The sequence below is a fragment of the Protopterus annectens genome, chromosome 6.part0 (assembly GCF_019279795.1).
Source record: "Protopterus annectens isolate FY-2018-M chromosome 6.part0, PAN1.0, whole genome shotgun sequence".
In the NCBI taxonomy this organism is placed as follows: domain Eukaryota; kingdom Metazoa; phylum Chordata; order Ceratodontiformes; family Protopteridae; genus Protopterus; species Protopterus annectens.
This window is the reverse complement of record NC_056737.1, coordinates 1,671,956,758-1,671,973,852: the sequence shown is the minus strand read 5'-3', so window position 1 is coordinate 1,671,973,852 and position 17,095 is coordinate 1,671,956,758. Positions and strand designations below refer to the sequence as shown.

Sequence of the window (17,095 nt, the reverse complement as noted above, 5' to 3'; positions counted from 1 at the left end):
AAAGAAGATGTAGAGATATATACACCTCAGAACTGAAATGCCCCAGGAGGAACACAATGTCCTTCAGGACCGGGAGGAAAATGTGCATCCAGAAAGAGGAAAAAAGAAGGATCCCTGGCCAGGAAGCCAGAGAAATAGGGTAGAGCAAAAACGGGGAGGAGGGAGCAAATACTGCAACAGTGAAAAGAAGGACATCTACTGTTATGCTAAGTTCTTACACAACTGCACTATGTCCTTCCATAGAACAGTTCCAGTACTCCTAACATAAGGGAGAGTACAAAAGCTCAAAAGGAAACCTTGGAGGAGGAAGACCATGAAGAACCTTAAAGAAACCAATGCAGGATAGTTCTTGGCAAAGACAGCTCTTGCTCTGGATACAACATTCAACTTGCAATGTTTAGTGAATGTATGGACAGAATTCCAAGTAGTAGCCTCAAGGATGGAATTAGTATCCAGTTCTTTGAAAAAAAGCACCAAATGAAGCAACAACTCTGGCAGAATGAGCCTTTACAGAGGTAGAAAGACATCCGCTATGAGAGCAGTAACAAAAAGAAGTGGCCTTACAAATCCAGGAAAATGTAGTTTGTTTAGAACCTGCCAAACCCAAAGACCAGGGATGAAAGGAAAAAAAAAATTATGAACTTGCCATAACATTCCATCTTTGTTGTCCATTTCCATTCTTACTCAACTGATGGGTTCAGATCCGTTCCTCGAATCTGACTTGGCTGTTGCTAAAGTTTGTGGCAAACAAAAACTCTCGAGCTTCTCCCCTACCCAAAATGCACCAACCCTAAATTACTTCATGATTTTTACCCTAAAAGAAATATTTATCATGCAAAAATAAGGAAGTATAAAACTGCATGTACTGAATATGGAAAGAAAAAATATATCTGGAGCTCAGTATAAAGGACAATGATGTTCCTTTAAAAATTCATTCTTCCAGATGTTTGCAAACAGAAAGGATGGGGGTTGGTGAGCGGGAAGTTGAGGAAGAATGAAAATTTATGACACAGATGGAACATTATGGCAAGTACACAACTTCCTTATCTGATGTTGTCAATTTTCATTCTATCCTCAAATGATGGGTCACAGTCTCCAGCTACCAAAAATTCCAGGTGGACTCTACGGATATTCCTGAGCACAGTTAAACCAAATGATGTAGAGTATCTCTGGAGAGCAGATCCAACTTGTAATGAGTAACAAAAGTATGGGGAGAAGTCCAAGTTGCAGCTGCAGATATGTCATCCATGGGTATCCTGGAAAAGAAAACTGATGACGTTGCCATGGATCTAGATGAATGAGCTTGTAAAGGTTGTGGTAAGGTTAATACCTAATTTTTTTTTATAAATAAATAAGATACAATCAATCAATCAGTTAGCCATATGGATAAAAGTTATTTTGGCAACTGGTTTACCTAATTTGAAGTCTACAAAGGAAACAAACTAAATGGTTTGTTTTTCTTATGTCTTTTGTTCTATGCAGGTAAAAATGTAATTGTCTGTGAACATCCAATAAATTTAACATGTTTTCACCTTTGTTAGCAAAATTGGGGAAGAATACTGGCAAATTAATGTCTTGACTAACATTCAATGCTGATACCACCTTAGGAAGGAAAGAGGCATTTGTTCATAACATCACTCTATCCTTGCGAAAAATCAAGTATGGAGGTTTTGAAGATAATGCTGGAATTTCGGAAATTCATCTAGCAGATGTAATGGCTACTAGAATTTTCCACAACATTTAAGGTCACATTTAGCTACTGGTTCAAAGGAGGAATGTAAGTGCCTGCAGTACCAGATTGTGATCCCATGAGAAGGTAGGGTCCTTAAAAGAAGGTCTTCAAAGTAGAGTGCCTCTCATGAAAGCTCTACACAACTTATGAGAGGCTACTGAGGAATCCTCAAATCCAGTGTGAAAGTTGAATATCGCTGCTAAATGACCTTTGATGCTTGAGGAACTAGCTCCTTCTTTAAAACATACGGCCAAAAACTCAGCAGAGTTTATGTGCTGAAGGTTTATGGGAAGATAAAAATATATGTAGGACAGGGGAAGAGAGCATAGGTTGTCTGGCAATTAAAGAAATTAGAGAAACCAGGCTGTGAGCCTAAGATTTGATATGTTAGGATGGATCATGCCTCCCGGGTGAGAAAAGAGGTCTAGAGTCAGATCCAGAATCCAAGGTTGGTGAAGTCAGTGAGGCCAAAGGAAGGGAAACCAAATCTGTAGTGGCCAGTAATGTGGAATGAGGATGATCTTGCTCTTCAAAAACGGCAGCTTTCTGCGGGAATTTTGAAATTAATGGGATTGGTGGGTAGGCACAGAGCAGACCAGGCAGTCTATCTTGAAGTACAGCATCCCTCGGAGATTAGGGCAAAGTAGCTGCTGCATTTGCTGTTTAGGGGAGGGGAAAAGATTGCAGCAAGGATGGCCCCATCAATGAAAAATCATTTCCATCACATTCTTGTTGACAGACCACTTGTGAGGTACAAGAATGCACCTGCTCAGTTTGTCTGCTATCACACTAGACTTCCCCAGAACACATGTTGCTGTGAGAAAGCTGTTGGATGAGACCACCTATTGCCCCACTCTGAGCACTTCTCAACACCGATACAAGTGATAAGATCTGGACCCTCTGTTTGTTGATGTACCAAACTAATGACATATTGTCCATTTGAACTGCAATCATCCCTGAAAGGAGAGCATCTTGGAAGGCCTGCAATGCTAAAAGCAGTGCTCTCTTCTCTAGGCAACTGATATGCAAGTTGGCCTGTTTGGGGGACCAAGTGCCTTGGACCAGCCCACCCCAACTGGGTAGCATCTGCAGTCACTGTGGCTTTTGGCTGAAGGGGAATGAAAAGAAGATCTTGGAGAACCTGATCTGACTGAATCCACCACCTGAGATCACTCTTGCTATCTGAGTGATTAGTATCAGAGTTGACACAGATAATATAAAGAATCGACCACTGTGTTATTAGCATCCATTGTAGAAACCTCATGTAAAATCTGGATAAAGGTACTAGTGTTATTGCCTCTGATATTGATTCTAGACCTTGAAAGACCAAGCAGGCTGAAATCTTGGTACTGCAGATTACTTTTCTGACCTGTGATCTTATAGTTTGAGCCCTTAAAGGGGGCAAGTAAAGCTATAAATGACTGTGTTGAAAATTGCTCCTATGAATTCCAAATTCTGAGTGGGTTCCAGTTGAGACGTGTCATAGTTTATGGTTATCCCCACATGAGAACATGTCTAGAGAACCTACTCTCATGCCCTAATTAATTGATGCCTAGTCACGGTGGTAATGAGCCAGTCATCTATATATGGAAAAACCTGGAATCCTTGCACCCTCAAGTGAGCTGCTAGTACTGCCATACATTTGGTCAACATCCTGGGGGCTGTGGTGAGACCAAAGGGCAGAAGTGTGAATTGGTTAACAAATGGCCAGTCATCCTTGCCCAGAAAAGGGAGAATGGACTGAACTGTGACCATCCGAAACTTGGCATGTTTAACAACTTGTTCAAGTTGCTCAGATCCAAAATTGGTCTCCAGTCGCCTGTTTTCTTTGGCACTAAAAAGAACTCCGAGTAAGTTCTGGATTCCATCTCGTCTGCCAGGACCTCTTGGAAGACTTTTTTTTCTAGCAGCTTTTGCATTTGAATTGCTGCTTCTTCCCTCTGACTGGGTGAAACATCTGGGATTTTTATTGAGAATGGAGGTGGAAGGGAAAGGGGAATTATATAACCTCTGAAAATAATCCTCTGCACCCAAGTATCTGTTATGTCTCGCCAGGCTCTCTGGTGCATGGATAATCAACCTGCGACTGCCTCCAGAGGTGGGCAATCAGGCCTCCTTTCAGGAAAACTGGTAAGGTTGTAAAAGAAAAAAATCTCTGGACCCCTGGTTTTGCAGATCACCTCTGCCATGGGGCAGTGTTGAACACTGGAGTTCCCCCCACCTCTGCCTTCGGGGGAAGTTCCTCCATGTGCATCCTGGGAAGAACCTTGTGATATCTTGAACCACATCTTACAACTACCTCACTGATTCGTATAGAACGATCTTTGAGTGGTCGAAAAACGGGGTCTATATTATATCACCGAATGCTTAAAAAAAGCGAACAGTGATTAATCGACCCTATGTAAGCGAAAGCTTACAATGTCAAACTATCAAGAACAGCAATTTCTTTCCAAGGGAAAAAAAAAATCACTGTTCCAACAAAAAAAAAAAGAAAAAGAAAACACTTTAAAACATTACATTAAGAGAAAGAATTCACTTAAAAGCAGCTTCAATATTTTGCCTTTTCAGTTTTTTATGTTCGACCAAGACGCATTCGAAAGAATGCATCTTTGGTCTTGTAATAGGAACCCAAAAAATGTACGCCCACAGCAGACAGGGTCTTTACATCCTTCTCACAACACCTGGAAAATGTGTCCTTCACTTTGGGCCAAAGATCTAGCGTCACAAGGAGCACTGATGAATGAAGACTTGAAGGGCTCCACAAAATCACTTAAGTGCATCCAGTCATGTCTCCTGATGGAGCCTCATGGATGAATTCAAAATAGATTGCAAGGTAGCCAAATGAGAAGTTACGGATGATTGGACCTATGCAGAAATGGATCCTGAGAGGGTATTTGAAAGTTCCTTACTCAAGTCCCTCTGTAACCTTGTAAAATGTGCCAAATAATTCAGCAAACTTAAGGAGAAGGTCACTGAAGCATAGACATGCTTTCCAAACCTGCCCATCACCTAGACTCCCTGTTATGGCAATGAACATTGGAACTCTCTTTGGCAAGTTGTGGCCACCACCATGATCATGTCATCAATGGGCATCCGTTTTCCCCAAAACTGCTCATCTAAACGTGGTGCCATAATCGTGTCTGGTCTCCTGTGTATGGGTTCAACTGTGTCAGGTTTTTTCCATGCCCGCTGAAAGACTAATTCAATAAACTTGCCAGCAGGCAAAGTAATCCATGAGGTTGTAGGGCCAGTACTGAAAGCCTTTAGGAATACATACTCCTTGGATGAAGGGTTGCTGGGCATCCAAGTGCCTCTCTGCTTTAGCATTTCAAAGATGTCTTCAAATGAGATATCTTCAGGAGGTGACTGTGGGGACACTTCCATCTTCATCAAAGTCCGTATCCTCAGTCACTGACTGTTCTGGAGAGTCCAAATGCTCCTCTTGCACTTCTTCCTGCGGACCTCCTAAGTGGGATGCTCTGGGAGGTATTGGAAGAAATAGAAATACCCTGTTGGGAAGTTTGGGGGTCTTGGACTGGCTGTACCTGTGGTAAAGAGTGATGAGGTTCTGAGCGCAGAGACATCAAGGTAGAAGGCTAAAGATCTGAAGGGGTTGGCACTGTCCATTCTGCCGGAGCAGAAAATATCTTCTTAACAACCTTGAAGGCTGATCGCCTTACAGACAGAGAAGATCTTGGCTCCAAAAAGACAAGCTTCTGGACCAGAGTCCCCACCACCACACGAGAGCCATCTCCCAGAGGAGGAAGCCGGGGCCAAATTATCTAGTGCCGAAGCACCAAGACACAGAGACTGCTCTGACAACTTCAGAGTCGACTCTAACACCTCAGAGCCAAAAGGGAAGCCTATGGCTCCAAGAGCTCTCTGGATCTGAGCTGGAGCACTCAAGAGTAAATTTCGGATCTAAATATATTCCTGTCTTCGGATATGAAACAGACGGAGCTGGAAAGCTCAGATCCAGGGACTCAGACAGTCAAAAGAATCAGAGCAGGAACTGAAAGTGGGGGTGTAATCAAAGAACGGATCTTCTGGCCCAAAGGGGTCAAGGTCAATAAGGCACTCACCTGAATCTGCACCGAGAGAATCTTCCTTAACACTCTCTTCACGTCTTCTTCTGTCAAACATCTGGAAGAATAAATTGAAACTTGTGAAGGGGACCTGGATCGGTGACACTTCAAAAAAGGTGCATGCACCGGATCAATGGACGGTGAATATCTTGGCCTGGGGTAGAGAAGCAGGGCTGGAGGTAGTCCAAACCAAGAAGTCAGGTCCATCAATTTTTTTCTTTTTCTTCAGATCCAAGGAGATGTTGAGCTGGCTTGGATCTTTTTCTGGACTGCTCTGAGACTTGGGTGGATGAGGGCTTCAAATCTTTACTTCTGGGGGATTGAGAACCAGATACTGCTTCTCTGAAAGCAGAAGGGAGCAAACCTTTCAATATGAGTTTGTTCTTCCTCTCAACTAAGGCCCTTGGATTAAAGCCATAACATTATTAAGCAATCCTCCTGTGAATGTAAAGGCCCAAGGCAGTAAATGCCGAAAGTGTGGGCATCTGACATCAGAAGCTTGTGCCCACACAACGCACTTTTTAAAACTAGCGGGCCCTTTTTCTGACATTATACCAATATACAAAGATGCACTGTTGAGGTTTTTTTTTTTTTTGTATATATAGAACGAAAGAAAGAAACTACTGACAACGGTAACAAAAAGAGTAAAGTGTAGAAAGGAAAAACTTACTAACAATAGTAAGACAGGAAGTATACAAACGGTACGACAGATAAAGAAGAGGAAAAATACCAACTACTACAACAGAAGATTTACTCTTTTCATAAAAGGTGAAAGGAAAATATATGGAATTGGAAATATTTGATGAAATAATGATTATTTATCTAAAGCTCATGAGCAAGGTCAACACCATCTTTTGCTCAAAGCAGCAAATGAGATCTGAGGTAATTTGGGGTTTGTGCATTATGGATAAGGGAGAAGCTCAAGAGTTTTTGGTTGCCATGAGCTTTAGCAATGGCCGAGTCAGATCCGAGGATATGATCCGACCCCATCAGTTGAAGATGGAATGAAAACTGACATCAGATCAAAAGGTTGCGCAGATTTGTGAATGGCCTTAGTGTTTTCTTTTATTTTACACATATATATATATATATATATTTAGATATATATATATATATTTAGATATATATATATATATATTTAGATATATATATATATATATATATATATATATATATATATATATATATATATATATATATATATATATATATATATATATATATATATATATATACACACACACACACATATATATATATATATATATATATATATATATATATGGGTTCACTTTATAATTTCGAAAAACTGAAATCCCGAATTTCAGTTTTTCAAACTTATAAAGTCGAACGTTGAAAATAGTGAATCCGTATATCTTGAATTTGTGGTTATAGCTTTACGGCGCGTTGTGTGCGGTGTTGTGACTGGATGGTGTTTCATATTGTGTATGGATTTAGGTGTGATTTAAGGTAAATAAGTGTTTTGTTAGGGTTTTGTGTGGGAGTTTCAGTGTGTGTGAATGTGTTTGTTAGTTGTATGTGTGGGTTAAGGTAGGCAGGTGAAAATATGGGTGTGTAAGTGTTGGATGTGTTGGTGTTTGTATATGTGTGATGTTTGTGTGTGTGCGAGGGGCTGTACAATGTGTGGGTGTCAGTTTCCTTTATGTGTTTTTGTGCGATCTCAGAGTTGGTATATATAAGTAGGGGGGTACAGGGGGGCTTGCCACCCTGTTTATATGTAGTGTAGGTTTATTTGTTTGTTGTGTTTTGTTTGTTGTGGTTTGGGTTGAATGATGTATGTGTTGTGTGGTGTATGGTGTGTGTATGTTCGTGATTTTGTGTGGTTTCGGGATTTAAGCTGTTTGACTTTATGGTTTCGAAAAACTGAAATTCGGGATTTCAGTTTTTCAAAATTATAAAGTGAATCCATACACACACACACATATATATATATATATATATATATATATATACACATACATACATACACACACACACACACACATATATATATATATATTTTTTTTTTTGTATATTTTGTCCACTCATCATCCATAAACCTGAAAACTGCCCTGCACTCTCCAACCTAGTGCAACTAAATACCAACCCCAGGACCCTTAGAGCATCCGAAAAACGTATACACAAGGTTACAAAGTCCCACAGTTACTTTGGTGACTCTCTCTTCTCCTTCAAAGTAGCTAAACAGTGGAACCTATTACCCCAGAATATCTTAAAAAAACACAGATCAAAAAACTCCTAAAGGTATACCTTACTCAACAATGGCTAAGCTCCTGTAATACTCCTGGCTAGTTTCTCCTGCCTTCGATCAAATGTTTTTGATTCTGCTATCTTCTTGTTTTACTGCTACCAAATGAAATTACCACAATGGTTATTAGTTTTATATATATATATATATATATATATATATATATATATATATATATATATATATCTAATGCGTTTCACATTATTGTCGGTAGTAAGGCTTAAGAAATGTAATGTTTTCTGTTCTACATTCCCCTTTTTGCAAATTGTGATTGTTGGCAACTGTCAAACTTTTTGTATATTGTTCGCAAATCTTTTAAAATTTTTTGTAATCTTTTTGTACTATTGTTATGGAGCTTATCTCCGCTGAAAATACAAACAAATGTAAAATAAAAAAAATAAATAAATTATCCAAATAATATCTGAGCTGCCTACACAAATCCAGGATGTGAAGGACCTGCTCACTAGCAGACTGCTGAGAACGAAAAAAGGAGGACACATTACTAGACTGGTTGAGAGGCAACTCATTAACCACCTTGGGCATAAAAGAAGCATTAGTACAAAGAGGAGCCCTGTTCCTGTGAAAAATCTAAAAATGAAGCAACAGCCATAAGAGCCTGAAGTTCAGATACTCTCTTAGCCCACGTAAGGAACAAATGGAAAAACACTCTTCCAACTACAATGCTGTCATGAAGCTGAAGCTGCAGGCTCAAAAGGAGCCTATGTCAATTTTTCAAGAACAAAACTTAGATCCGAACAAGGCAGAATAGACTTCCTGGGAGGCCTGATATGAAGGATGCCTTTAAGAAATTGTTTGACATCAAACCTAGAAGCTAGAAAAAGAATCAAGGGCAGACAAGCAGAAATAGCTGAGAGGTGAGCTTTAACTGAAGTACATGCTAACTCAGGATGGAGCATTTCACACAAATGAGTGAACTAGATGGATCACTACTGAAAAGGGATTGTGGTTACGAGACAGGCATCAAACAGAAAATCTCTCCCATTTGGACAAATATGATTTCCTGGTAATGGGTTTCCTGACCTCCTGCAGAACCCCAATCACATCCTCAGAAAAAAGGGTGCCTAAAAGGCAACACGACCCTATCACCAACAGCATCAATTAAAGAGTGGAAAAGTCAGCATGGATAAGAGACCCCTTGTTTTGTGTGATAAAACCCACCCAGTGAGGTAACTTGTGATACCTGCCCCTGGCGTAGTGAAATAGAAGGGGGAACCAATGCTGTCTGGGTCAAAAGGGAGTCACCAGCAAGATATTGGGGGAGTCTTGCTTGATCTTGTGCAGGACCCTTGGAATTAGGGGAAGGGGAGGGAAGGCATACGGAAACATCCTCTTCCAAGGAAAAGATAGGGCATCCATCCACCCTCCAAGCCAGAGGACTTGAGACTGGAACAGAACAGAGGATGCTGTTTGTACAGAAGGGAAGCAAAAAGATTTACCCAAGGAATAACCCACTGATGGATAATATCCAGAAACACATCACTGTAAAGCGCCCATTTATGAGCCTGTGTGTGGGACCTGCTCAAAGAGTCTGTCACTGTATTCTGCACTGAAGTAATGTAGACAGCCTGAACAGTCACTTGATACTAGACTGATACATCCCAGACCTGAAGAGACAGTAGCACCAGGTCCCCTCTTTCTTGCGTACATATCACATCATTGTGGTATTGTCTGTGAAAACTTTGAGAGGCCCTGGAAAAAACAGGGAATGAAAAGCCTGAAGAGCTAAAAAGGAGAACTCTCATTTCCTTGATGTTAATGTGATCTGTCTTCTGATGGGGAGGTCAGAGACCATGGACCCTGAGAGAACCAAAAGAAGCTTATCAGTCCCCGTCTGAGGCATTCAGAAAGAGCTCTAGAGATAAGACCGGAGTTTGGAACAGAAACCCTGGGTTGAGAAAAAGATGATGAATCCACAAATGAAGCTCAAGTATGAGACAGGAAAGGACTGGAACTAGGAAATCCAGTAGATGACAGTGCTGAAGCAACAGTGAATTGAGGTACCACTGGAGTTTTCATATGAGCCTGGCTAGAGGCAGCACAGAAATGATGGAAGCCATAAACCCTAGAACCCTGAGAAAATCCCTTGGTTTGACTGCAGCCAGAGGAAAAAAGTACTGGAAAAAGGCCTTGGCTGGAGGTAGGGATGCCAGCATGGAAATGGTCTGAATCCTACAATTGTGAAAAACATGATCCTGAGGGGGAATCAGGACTGATTTTTGGAAGAGTATGGTAAACCCAAGACTTTATAAAAGACAAACAGTAAAATGAAAGTCCTGAACCAGAACCTCTTGGGACAAAGCCTGGATGAGCAGGCCATCTAGATAAGGAAAGATCTGAAATCCTCTCATCCTGCAAGAGACAATGACAGGAGCAAGGCATTTGGTGAATAGCCTCGGGGCAGTACAGAGAGGCCAAAAGGCAAAGCAAAGAACTGAAAATGCAAGGGAGAAACAAAGAAACACACATTTCCTGAAAAGGGGGTGGATGGGGATATGAAGGTAGGCATCCTCGAGGTCCAGAGATAACAGGTAGGCATGGAAGAGAAGATGGAACAAGGTTAGAAAGGACAACAACTGAAAGAAAGGGGCCTTCAGAAAGGTGTTGAGCTGAGAAAGGTCCAGAATGGGCCTCCAGGTGCCTTCTTTCCTAGGGACCAGGAACATATTAGAATAAAAAACCCTTCCCTTCATGGGTAGAGGGCACAACTTGACTAGTGCCCTGGCCAGAAGAGCGTGAAGCACTTCTGGAAAGAAAGGAGGCTGTTCCTGTGGACATGTTGGGATACCCAGAAGTGGGGAAGGGATTTTCACATCATGAAATATCCCTGGTGAATGATGGAATAAAAAAAACAAGAGTTTTGAGTGAACCCTTAACCAATTAGGATAGGAAAGGGAACTTGGTCAAGGGAAAGAGGAAGCAAACTGTCAGATGGAACCAGGTTTGTCCTGAAAAGGAGGCTTCTGAGAAGTAAGAGTATCAGTACACGTAGCTGGAGGTACATAGCTAGAACCATTTTTACCTTTGGGTTGAGAGCGAGACTTTCTGCGAATAAAAGCAGATTTGGATGGATAAATCCTCTGGAACTTAGGATTAGGAGAAAGAAGTATACGTTTCAATTTCTGCGACGCCTTGCCTTTGTCCTGGAGGGACTTAAAAAGTCTAGCAGCAGCACACTTAAAAAGATTTTTATTATCAAGATGGACATCCAACAATTTAGCTTTAATATCATCAGGCAAAGGCTGAAGATAAAGCCAAGAGTAATGCCTCAGAACAGAACCAAATGCAGCAGTCCTAGAAGGAGTATTAGCTGCATTATAACTACACTTAACAAAGTGTCGACCCACTTGACAGGCACAGCCCAACAAGGAAAGGACCAAGGCCTTTCCTTCAGAATCAGCAAAGTCAGAAATGACCTTGGGAAAGAAGGGCTAAAACATATGAGTTTGGCAAGTAATAACACTAAAAACTAGGGTGGCAGCAGTGTAGACTTTTGTGCCTAGATGTTCCATGGCTCTACTGTCTGTCTGAAGGGAGTTGTATAGTAGAAGGCAAAAGCTTAGCAGATTTGTCAGAAGAGATACTACAGAAGGGTCAGTAGAAGGACATTTACATAGAAATTTACAATCATCATGCTCCTTGCAAAATCCGTTGGGTTTCTTGGGGGCGGAGACTGGAAATCAGAAGCAACAGAGATTGCTGAAAAGGTATCTAATAGGGCAGCCATGACTGCAGGAACAGTAGAGGGTTTGAGAGACTCCATCTGCAGGATTATAATACCGCTTTCTGAATATTAGAAATCTGAGAGCAATCTCCCTTGAAACATTCCACCATACAAGAAACAGGATCTTCAAAAAGAGAGTTCTTTTAAGAAAGAATCTGGTTTAATAGAATCCTCTTCCTCAGACCTATAATCCAACAGAGAAGGTACCTGAGAAGAGTATACCAAAGACCCCCCCCCCACAATCAAAATCCTCAGGGGACTTTTGCTCCCTGGGCCTCTTCATGAGGAGGCTTCAAGGCCAACAAAGCAGTGAACAACCCCAGACTAAAATTCTGATATTCACATTGGGGATTTTTGACAGCAGGGAAAAATAGGTTTTTTTTTTTTTTTCTTTTAAGGACTTCTACACAAAAAAAACTAGGAGGTTCTGACCCCTGCTGATACTATCAGTGCAATAGGAATCTCCTCCCAAACTAGAATCTGCAGAACCCTCATGGTCCCTTCAGATATAATCAGCTGAGGTTCCCCATCAATGTCTGGAGCAGATGTTTGTAAAGCTTCTGAGGACTTGCAAGATGTCGGATGAATGCTGGCCTCCGAGATGGTGATACAGAGGAATCCGAACCAGCAACCAGATGATCCTCCAACCTTTCACCAGCTTTGAGAGAGATGACTAGGGAAGGCTGGACAGCATCTAGATCGTATCTGAGTTTTTTGGCCTTTTTCTTAGCAGATGGCTGACCCTCAGTATGAGAAGACTCCACTACAGCACCTTGCACCAACAATTTTAGACGTTGGTTTTCTAGGTAATAGACAAGGCTGAGGGATGACTACATAACGTCTTAGGGACAAACGCATGGCAGATATAAACACTGCATAGGGTTGTGAGAAGAACCTAAACAGAAGAGACACTACTCACTACTGACATCTCCAGAATGATAACCAGAAGGGGATTGGAAGTGAGGATCAAGGCTCAGAAAGTCTACCTATGTACTTCTTACATGTAAACCATCACCAGAAAAATGTCAGGAATGGTAAACCACTTCCTTACCAAGATGGCTTCTACATTAAGGAGGTTTTAAAAAAAGTGTCCAGCAGAATTAATGCCATAAAAGACAGAAGTGCCCTTGATGACAAAACATTTGAGAGAGTATCTATCAGTGCTCTACCACAGTAACTTAAGTCATAATTTAATACTGGGCATTAAATAAGTCATCAACATTTAATAGCTGGAGGAAAACAACCCTCAAAAAAAAAAAAAAAAACACAACATGTGGTTGTCAAGAAAAGGACTTTTAAATTACACCAGTGCGTGCCAAACTTCACAGATGGTGGAGCTGGCAGACCACATCCACTCCATTACGTTTCATTCCAGTTATGCTAGGAATGCAGACTCAGAATATTCCCAGGCTAGGATCAATCAGAAGAGGCTATGCTACAGCAGAGAAATGATTATATGTGCCAAAGTCTTGCCCTTAATAGAAAATGACAAGGAAGTCATCTCAATGATGTCATTAGATGACACCCTGCCCAATAACAACTTTCACTACACAGTAATGTCAAAACAGAAAACCCAAGTCCAACAAAACTAAGTTGAACATGCATCTGAAGTACAATCCACAGGTCATGGTTCTGATCTCTGTATTCCTTACTTCACGCTTGTCCCCCTCATGCCCTGCAAAGGATATTCTGTCCTAGCTAAGCTTTTTGGGAGTTACACATTTTCAGAGCTAAATGAAATAAGTATTGAGTTTGTCACAATTCATGCTGTTAGTAGAGTGGTTTAAGCACTACCAGCAATAGCACAGACATCTGCTCTGGTCTGGTTCAACCAATGCTTATGAAGCTAAATACTGTAAAATGAAAGAGTGAGCTGGGGACCATAAATAGTGCTTGTAGAATAACCCAGAAGGAAAGACATCAGAGTGGGCTTAAGAAAATGTATACTGTAAGCAACACATGAGACCTTAATTGTATGCAAGGCCCTAAACCATCTTTCCCCCTTGGGCAGTGAAGTGAGCATAGTCACAGTAGGGACCACTGATGCCCCTCCTACAGTTTGCTTCATGCTTCCACACAGGATACCATCAAGAGTTACTGTTACTATCAATGTCACAGTCAGGGGTGATAACATATAACCCCCTGCACTGGCTCCAACCTATATGACATTGTACCTGCCCTTCAGCAGATATCATGTTTGAGAGCGATGGCTAAGACTGACCATGATGCATCTCCTCCACCTTGAGATGGGTATGTCCATCCTCCACTGATGTACCATCAAAGTCAGGCAGTACTAACTGAACTCCGTTCATCTGTTGCATAGACAGGGCTTTACCCCACTGTGCTACTCTGGTAACAACACTCTTTAAGCATAAGCCTTACACAAGAATTTGAAAAGCAACATCATGGAAAGGAATTTGCCAGGAAAAGATTACCACAGACAGCTCCATAAAGTAAGACTTCTTCAGTCTTTCAAAAGAGATGAGTGCTGGCTTGAACTGTAGTCCAACTAAATACAGTAAGCATATAAGGTATACAGCTCAGTTCCTGCTAAATTCTTGCCACAAAGACATTGCATATTTTATATAAGAAAGGACTTATCCCAAGTTGTGAGACTCTGATGAAGGAAACCAATGCTTCTGATGGAAATGCATATCTAATATTACAACAATGGTGTACTAATATTAGCTCAGGGGGTAAGATCTGCCAGGCAGCACAGTGGTGCACTGTGAAGCATTGCTGTCTCCCAGTTAACAAGTTATCCAGTTCAATTCTCAGCTGGGGTGCCTTCTACATACAGTCTACATGCATGCCCTGTGCTTCATGTGGGTTTTCTCCGTGTACTTCAATTTCCTCCCACCTCCCCCAAAAAATTATGTAGTAGGCAGACTGGTGAAAATGAACTGTCCCTAGGTGTGCGTATGAGATACAGAAAAAAGCCCTGGCAATTATTATTTTTTTTTAATTTGCCTTGTAAACTCTGGGGATGGAAGCAGCTGTGCACAGGGCTACTATGGCAGTCAGACGCAAACTGTAAGCATTGATGATAACAAAGATACCGGTCTCACAGCTTCAGGTATTGGGATCCATTCCAGTCCTCCAGTCACTATCTGTGAGAAGTTTGCATGTTCTTCTCATGTGAGTATGAGTTTTCTATAAACACTCTGGTTTCCTTCCATTTTCCAAAAGCATGGGGGTTAACTGACTACTGTAAAATGTCCAATACTTACTGTATCTGTTCCTACCCCTGGGGTTCAGGTAGTAGATGAAAGTGTCTAAAAAAAATCAGTTCACTAACCAGTTAGCAAATCAATACATTAAAATTAAATTAAAACAATACAAACAGTACTACTGATCATAGAAGGACTTACTCACACAATTCAGTGACAAGTGAAAGGTCAAAAACATTTTCAGGTGATAGATATAGAGGTTTCAACTGCTTGGTGTAGTAGTTTTATTTGCCTGACATGCAGTGACCTCAGAGTTCGAAAGTATATGGGTGCAGGAGCCCCCCCCCCACACTGTTGGTTGATGTGGTAGGCTCTTCCTCCCACCCACAAGCAAAAAGGTTTCTTTTTTTTTTGCTTTATAGTCCAATCCAGCTTTTCAGCCTGTGGTTATTAGCAAACTGGATACTGGCAAATATTCAACAAATAATCACTGTGTCCAACTCTGTGTACATGTATTCAAAGCCCTGACTATTACCTAAACAACCAGAGTGCAAAGAGTAGCTAAGGCACTGAAACAGCTAGTCAGGGATGGAGTGGCTTACTCAACCTGGAGGAAGGGAGAGGTGAGTCAGGTCGTTTGGTCACCATCTTGCAAGCATATGCCTGCATGTCATCAAAACAGTCATGACTGAGAAAGTGGGCTTAATGTTTTCCAAGCTAGTGATGGTAGCCATAATTATCATGTGGGTGGAATCATGCACAAACAGGGGTGTGCATGAAACCCCTCTATGATGTGGATGCTTGTATCAGCCACCAAAGGATGGATTGCAGTAATGCTTCCTACATAGCTGTATGTATGACAGCCACAGGAGTTGGGTTTCTCCCTCATAATGAGGTCTTCATAATGGTAGAGGAATGTCTGGACTCAAGACCAGTACATAAAGGATGTCTGGTGAGTGGCAGATACACAAAGGAAAAAGGATGTGTGAAAAATAAATAATTTCTATGATGACAGTAATAGTGCTAACAACTGGGAAAACAGCTCTAAGATCTTAAAGGCAGACTTCTGTTCAAAATAATTGTATTACCATATGGTCAGAACACCAAAAAAGGTCCAGATTATCACATCAGTAAGAACTCCACACCCAGGCAGGCAAAATACATTTAATAGTCTACCTTCTATATATTGTTGCAGGGCTTTTTCTGCATAAACTTAGCTGTGTATCAGTGCAACTGCTGGCCACGTGCCAGTTATGGTGAAATGGTACATTCTGGTACTACAGCAGTCCTAGCTGTGTAATGAAGGTTAACGTTTTCTGTCAAAGCTATAGTGTGTAAAGCCAAATAAATTATCCCACCAAAAACTACAGTCAGTAAGGTGTTAATATGCAAAGTGACTACTTCATCTAGATCCTGATTCTTAGACGTGTAACTTGAAAATATTACATGATTAATATGGCCAAGCCCAGAAAAACCAGAAGAGGTAACCAGAATAAGGCGCAAGGTGAGATCAAGACTATTGGTCAAAGGCCAGCACTGTGGTGGACAGAGATAACGCAACTATGCCTCAAGTAACCGTGGTTCAATTAGCAGCTGAGGCTTCTGTAGTGATGGTGGGGAGGGATGGGCATGCCTATACTGAAGGGAGGGTCTTCATCTAGAAGCTCCCTGTAGAGGAACGTGGTCCACAGAGAACAGTAGCCTTCATATGGAATAAACAAACATGGGGGAGAATAAGGGTAGATCATTACATAAAAGTCCTTCAAAAATAAAAAAGCATGACCCTCCCCAGGACATCCTTAAGATACACTCTGGCTCCAGTCGTAATTCAGAGAAATTCTGGAGGTGAAAGGAAGAGCTGGTAGATCTGGCAATGGATGGGGGCATAGAGATGGATGGAAATTATGAAGCAAAAAGAGGTGGGGGACTAGTGGTCAAACAAGATCAACAAAAGGAAAATAAAGAAATCTGACTTTTTAATAATGGTTGATGCTTAAAGCACTAGGTTTTCATTTTTCATTTTACATACATTCTTTGACAATGACATGCAAATGATTTCAAAATGGATCTGAATCAGAAATACATATAAAACAATACATT

At 41.2% G+C, this 17,095-nt stretch overlaps 1 protein-coding gene across 1 annotated transcript in view; it reads right to left on the bottom strand.

Moving 5' to 3' along the window:
* The window catches only part of THADA (THADA armadillo repeat containing), a 3,943,996-nt gene that overhangs the window by 3,766,730 nt on the left and 160,171 nt on the right, over nt 1–17,095 (bottom strand). The window lies entirely within an intron of this gene.